The sequence below is a fragment of the Teleopsis dalmanni genome, chromosome 1 (genome assembly GCF_002237135.1).
Source record: "Teleopsis dalmanni isolate 2A chromosome 1, ASM223713v2, whole genome shotgun sequence".
Lineage (NCBI taxonomy): Eukaryota > Metazoa > Arthropoda > Insecta > Diptera > Diopsidae > Teleopsis > Teleopsis dalmanni.
Genome location: NC_051846.1, coordinates 233,722,409 through 233,730,381, shown reverse-complemented (window position 1 = coordinate 233,730,381; position 7,973 = coordinate 233,722,409).

Here is a 7,973-nt window from a genome sequence, read left to right as displayed (position 1 = left end):
TAAAGTGCCGCAACAAATTCAAAACGCGTGGCATTAATTCTAAACGATTTTAACGCCATCAATTCGTACCGCAACATAATACGAATATTTCTCGATCTCAGAAAAGGTGGCGGCATTTTTAAAAAAATATCACGTCCAACTAAAATTGTAACATGAGATTGGTATGAATGTCGCAACAATCCTTTTTATCACAACATAATTGAGCGATAGAATTCAAGTTTAGTTTCAGTTTAAACATAAATTTAACACCCAAACACAAAACTTGAGTGTTGTCGAGATATAAGAAAACTAGAGAAAAAAATATAAATTATTTGAAGAAAATATATTCAAACATATATTGGTATGTTGGTATAACCATACACATATATATTTAATGTATATGAACAAATGTCACCACAAAAATGGGCATATCACTGCATTTTAGTAATTTATAGATATACATATATAATTCTTTTTAATTTTTTAAAAAAGATAAATATTTTGACTTATTATCGTACACACATCTGGTAGATAATCTATTAATATTATATTAGGATGAGCTTGATTTTGTAGTTATTAAAGAATTAGCACGTTTATGTAGTTTTTTTTCTGTATTTCTTAGAGATCCTACTAGAATGACTGATAAATTTAAATCCCAACCAAAGTAAATGGTGCACGGGTGTAGTCTGGCGGGGTATGGCTTTGTTACTTAATCAGTTGCAAAGAATACAGTAGATGCAAATGGAGGGGACTCATGAAGGAAATTAAGTCCTGACAGGCTATTATTACCATTGATGACGATAAGGTCGAATATTTTAAGACACTCGATAAAATAATGGTAAGTGATGATGAAGTGGAAAAAATGAATGTCGTATGCAGATATGCTTGAAAGTGAAACAGTTCGAGGAGTCATTACTATAGTATGCCCATGATAGACTTCTGGTTTACCAATCAATAAAACTTCAAAATATATAAAATTTCAAATTGTAAAAAAAGTAAATTATGAAAATTTTAATTCAAATTTTTTTATTTCAATAATTATCATTTAAACTTCAAAAACAGAAAGTTACTTTATACGCAAGTAATTAGACCAGCAATACTGTACGGATGTGTTACATATAGCAAAGCCTCAAATACTACCATAAAGCAATTACAGATAGCACAAAACCTGGCTTTAAGAAGACTGTTTAAGATTCCATGGTATATTAGATCAACAGACATACATAGAGATCTTAGGATTGGCTCAGTGTAAAAATATATCAGAGACAGAGCTCTAAAATTATTCACTAAAGTTGATACGCTACTTAAGCCCGCCCTAACAATCCTCAAGTCCAATTCTGGACTCTCAGGAAGATATGCTGATTTAAGGTCCATGATCAACTAAAAGACAAATAAATTATATGAATTCTTAGCCTAGTTAAAGCCTAGTGTGGGGTAGAGATAAGTCCCCCAGCCATTATAGAGTAAAAGTGCATTATAGCACTAACTTAAGAAGAAGAATCAAGAATCAAGAAGATATCTGAAAAAGTCACATATAGTATTGATTATAGTAGTATCTATAGTATCTATTAAGAAATGAATAAGACAGTCGGATCTGCTCTACTTATATAAAATGATTTAAACAAACAGATTTAGAACAAGCTGCTATGTAAAAAATCAAAGATCCTGATATATAAAACCCTAGTAAAACTAATTTTTTCTATTACGTCGCTAAAAAATGAAAATTGTCAGATACGATAAGAAAAAGGGTTTCAGTAAAATATGTGATGAAAAGTATACGGTATAAAATCGAAATCTATTGAATAATCGGGACGATTAAAATCTTTCGATTGGAATGTGTAAGACCAAATTTAAAAAGTCGTGGAAGACTATGAGTAAGGTGAAGGAGTACGAGTAAAGTCGAAGAATAATTCAAAAGAGGATGGTTTACAATACACATTAAAATGCCTTGATAAGGATGCGTAGAAAAGAATCAAACAGTCGAGGAAAATTGTAAATAAGAACGTTGACAATGTGACAGGGACTGAACACAAAGTTATCCAAAATTAATAGTCATTTGCAAAGAATGTAGATGAAGAATTTTCTTAGGTTAACTTCAGGCTGAAAAACCGTGGCTTCAGTAGGAAGCGTATCTGAGAGGAGTATGTGTGGAAATCGAGCGAGAGTTTCTACTTCTAGTCTGTAGTTCATTTTAGAGGCATCCGTGAAAATTGATACGTTGTTAGTTTAGGTTAGGTGAAGTGAACTGAAAAGAAGAAGAAATCTTCCTTAATTTGCTTAGAAAGCCGTGCTGATTTCTTATTCTTCGTAACAGTGGATAGATAGTAGTCATATTTGAAACAGCGAAATGCATTGATGCATCTGAAGCAGGTATTTGGACAATGTTAATGTTTGTCAAGTGTGTTAAAAAATGACGTGCCCAATAGTTTAAACGTGAACGTGGACATAACAGGTGTTTTGGTGTTCTTTTTGTCTAGCTCCAGTATTACGGAGCAAGGCGAATTGGGCTCCATGCCGTTCTATACTCCAGTGTCCCTTTAAAACCTACTATTAAGACGCCGGTGGCTCTACGATTGGACTGAAAGGACCTTGTACCTCATGACCTAGCAGAGGTTCTGTGATTGGAGTGAAGGGACCCTGTAGCTTTTGACCTAGTTGCTGAGAAAGTATGAGTCCAGCTCATATTTGCCTGTCGCAAAAAATATAGTTTGCTTGCAAGTTTTTTAATTCCATTCGTTTATTTGAACAAGTACGAATATCGCACTAAATTGTACGTATTTGTAATACTGGACTTAAAGAAGTAGCAGAACTAACTTCGTCGGAAATAGTACAAAAGATACAATATTACAATATACAATATTACAATTTGATCTTTTGGTCGTAGTATCGTCTGTTGGGCGAATTCACGACCCTAGTTTTTTTAAATTTCATCGATAAAATATTTAAAAAGCGTGAATTCCAACTACATCATTTTCGAAATTCTTTTAAATGAAAGCAATCAGTTCTTTTAACATAGCTTAAGTTGAGATAAATGTAATGTAATAATTTATCAAGTGTTACTAATGCATTTACATATTTACATACACAGACAAGTTGATAGTAATTTGACATGAGAATGTGACAACTTTCCAAATGAGCAATTTCCAAGTATGCAGCAAAGTGAATGCAACTTGCAGAGTGCAAAACATGAATGAAAATATTGCAGATATAGAAATGAGTGAAGATACTGAATAATGAGGAGGTAAAATTGTAAAATCGTAAAATCGAACAGAACTGCACTTGTTGGTTAGTATTGAGATGGCAATTGTACGGGTATCAATTAACGCAAATCAACATCAGTTAATAACCTCAAAGTGAAATCGAAGCCACTTAAGGTAATTGTAATGCGAAAACTAAGCATTTTGACCAAGTTAAGTGTTCATTAAGGCGTAACGCGGAGATTGTCTATAATAATGCGTTTTAAGAAGATATTATGAAAATCGCAAAATAACGCAACAAATACAAAAACAACAACAAATATCGAAATAAAAAAAGCAACAAAAATGAAACATTGAATGAATGCTCGTATCAGATACATAATGGGAATGTGGGATTATTTCTTAAGAATGAAAATAATTGTTATTAAATTACAATTGGTAAATAGTTTCACATCAGTAATGAAACGTTAAGTAAAATAAACTTTTACTTTACGTTTTCATTATTAAACATAAAGTTTAAAAGACCACCTTGGCGGCGTTAAATGTTTGTGATGATGTTGGCAGAAATCCATTCAAATTCCAAATTGAAATGCCTTAAAAAGCATGAGTTAGCATTTGAGGCTGCTTTGTGATTAGCTTTACGTTTTACAATAAGAAAGGAGGAGAAGATGGAAAAAAATTATTTTCTTTAAATAACCCATTTTCAAGCAGCACTTCAGAAAGTTCACTCAACCATAAGCCTCATCTACTTTGGTGGTTTTTTCACATCAACGCCCCCAGCAAATTTTATTGAAAAGTAATTTTCGTTAAAATTTCTATTTGGATTCAATTCAGTAGCTAAATTATTGGTTACCGAAATGTACAACGTGAATTATTGACACTTGAAGATCTTTGGAAACTTCAACAAATCAACACAACGCACAGCCTGCATATTTACATTAAGACTTTTTGTATGAAAATTATTCATTAATGAAATTTAATTGATTTCATTCATTAATCATTGACGCCACATTAAAGCGTAGTTAAGTGGGGCTGAGCAGTCGTCAGAGTGACTTCCGGCGAAGTGGTTCAACACTACCTATGGAGGGAGTCACTAGCATTAAAACTAATCAACTTCAGATATGGTAGGAGGCAACGAATTATCGAGAACTTCATCGGTTTTCGGAAATTTTTTATTGCAACCCTTTGAAATCGTTAATCGAATTTGGATTAAAAAAAAGTTGATGAGATTTGAGAAATTCTACGCGAATTTGAAATAGTATATATAATTTTCTACGGCTTAGTTTGAAGGTATGTGGATTTAATTAATTACAGGAAATAAATTTAATTAACAATATAAACAAAAAAAAAATGTATTATTAATTAAATTTATTTGTTATTAATGAATTTTTATTAATTTCTGATAATAAATTTGTCTTAAATGTATGTGAATGTATCTGAATTAATTTCCTACTTTTTTGTTAAATAATTTTTTTTATATAAGTAAACTGAAAGTAACTTACATAAAGTTTTTTAAAAAAAATAATTTATTTGTAATATATATATATTTTATATATACAAAATAATTATTTTTTTATAAATGCAATCATTTATCAATAAATTTATATCCTTTTTAAAAAGGAGTAAAGGAGGTAAATAGAAAAAATACTCTTTTTCAAAGGATTTAGCGATTAACAAATATTAACCAATTAAAAAACGTTGTCAGGAAACGAATAAGATATTTGCGGGCAATCGATTTTTCGATTATGACCAAGTTTCAGTTGAATAAATGAAGTTTGCAAACGAAAAACAATTGACCAATTTTTCGTTTGCCGTAAATGAAGTAATTTTTGGAGTACATCGCCTATCAACACTTTTCCATTATTCTTTTCGTGCGATAACACCTTTCAGAATAGTGACAAATTTTTAATTAGATTTATATATATATATATACATGTACATGATAATTGGTCTATAATTTCATAATATGAGATGCAATAGTATTTTTAATACAACGTTGTTCCTAGCCAATGAGAAAATATGTAGTATAGGTTTATCTTTGAATGTCAAATATTGAAGCTGTAACAACCGTAGTGGTTCGGAAACATTGGATAAACTGTTTACTAAACGTTTAGTTTTAACTGAGCATTTTGTATTAAACACATAGATTCTTGAAATGTATATCACTATGAACGAGATAGTAAAATTTCTACTCCGATATTTGTTTTGGTTACAATTCATTAACTAGTACTATATAATTTACATAGCAGGCACTTGTAAAAGTTTTTCTTTAAATTATCGTTATTTTTGTTACAATACCAATGGTTCCAAAATACTCCTAACATTGATTTTGAAATACTGTAAATGTTAGCATCTACAAATGTATTTTGTTAATATTCGGAAATGAAAGATGTGTTGTTGAAATATAAAGAACTTAAATCAACAATTGTTTCAGTTTTAGCTCTTATTTTTCTGGAGTTTGTAACAGCAGAATAACATACTAAGTATATACCTTTTAGATTTTGTTACTCACTTATTTAAATGGTCATAACAAACTGGTACCGCATTTCTGCTTGACACAGCGTATCTATCAAGGGGGCCTTTGTTTCGTACGCGTCTTCTTCAGTCTCGTACATTAAGTCCGGTTAGTGCGTTTTTAACTTGATCACTTCACACGGTCTACCTCTACGGCTTTTTCCTCTAGTTACCACTTTAAATAAATTGTTCCATGGAACATCATCCATGCTCACGACATTACCAAGCTAACGAAGCCGTTGGATGTTAATTTGGTGAATTATATTTATGTCGTAATTAAGCTCGTATAGCTTGTGATTCATTCGGTTGCGTTAGTCCCCGCAAACTCGTAGACGAAAAAAATTTCGCTAAAAACTTTTCTCTGGAAAACTTCCAGTGTTGCTTTATCATTTTCTGATAACATCCATGCTTCTACGCCATATAGAAGCACAGGTAGCATTAGCGACCTCTAAAGCGTAAGTTTTGCCTGTCAAGAGAGAAGAGCTCTACATCCTAATTACCTACTGAGTCCATAGTAACACCTATTGACAATAGCGAGTATTCGTTTGATCTCCAGGCTAATATATATGTGTTGTTTATTATGACGGCGCGAAGGTGGGTAAGGTATGCACGTTTCTAAAAGTATCCCTCAGACATATATATGTAAAATGTATGCATGTATATAGTGTTTAGACCATTTTACACTATTATTAAAAACATTTTCAAAATTTTTAAAGAGTGCACACTTTTTTTAAACAATCTACTAAATTTTATATATTGTAGGTTTTTAGTCAGCTCAATTAGTATATGATTATTTATAACTTTTAAAGTTCACTAATTTTGTTCAGAGTTATTTAAAATAAAACTATGACTTACATTTTTAATTAGATTTATTTTGTATGTCTTCAAATGATTTAGATTTGGTGTCACTCTTGATTGAATATACTAGTAAGACTAATACTAAGCTTCTTTTACCTTTTCCCTCTGATTAATAGAATGAGATTTCAGCCAGTTGTCTTTCAAGGTTGATGGCTCAGATCTACTCATCTCATTCCTTAGAGGTGGTTTTAATGGATTTAAATCTCACACACACCATAGAATGAAGTAATGTAACACAAATGTCTTTTTTCTTTTATCTAATACTTTGGTTTATAGAAAAGAGAAAAAGTTGCACAATAAAGTTGCCAAACTAATTTCAGACTATTTAGTTAAAGTCAGTATCTATTCTATATATAAGGAAACCAGAAACTCTTAGGGCTGTGAGTACTCGGGTCTGACAAAGTATTTGATTGAAGTTTTCCATTTCATCCTATAATGTACAGTATTGGTGGAAATCATTAAAAGAAGTTCTTGAAACGAGAGGAGCAAGTTAAAATAATAAGGTGATGTGTTATATATCAATAATATATAAATGTGTCAAGACAGAGGTCTGAATTTTCAAATTAAGCCACAAAAATTTATATTTTGTGTGCATGTGTAAGCGTACTTTGCTTTGTGTATTAATGAATTATTAAAAAAGGTGATAGAATCTTTTAATAGTTTCATAAACAAAAATTTTTAATGATTTTATATTCTTCTAACGAAGTTTTCGAGTCCATTAAAATAGGTTCCTTATTTAAATTAACACCTTTCGCCCATATCTATGGTTTGGCACTATAAAAAATGACAACAGTTTTATAAATGAAAAGTAGACACAAGGAAAAATGTACAAATTCTCATAATCTGTGAGACTTTATCTTAATTACATTTTTGTTTCAGAATTTATTTGTTAACCGAATATCTCTATTCCTACTCGTAAACATACCGAGATACTTACACGTTTTCAATAAAATTTTTATTTTGTTGGTTTTTCTTTCAATATCATTCCAATTACTTATGGTTTGTAGCTACGACGACAAATTTCGATTACTCCTTTTTTCGAGAACAATTCAATTTATTTTTATCAAACATTGATATCCTTTTAAATGATAATGAACATGCTACGGGTAAAACAATTCCTACCCAAATCATGTCGTTCATATATCAATTTCAGAAATACTTATGTATCAGTCAGTACATGCTTGCATTATTGAATAAAACTAAAATATCTTAGTATACATGGGTACATAGATACATATACATATAGGTATATATATATGTATGTATCTAAAGTGTCGTTTTGATTTACCGAAAACAAAATAATTCATCAATCATGTATGCTTGACCGCTGGCAGTGTTGATATATATTCGTAAAATATTATGAAAACGGAGAAAAACTCTTGACAAATGCACAATTTTATTAATTTACTCCATATTAGAGCACTT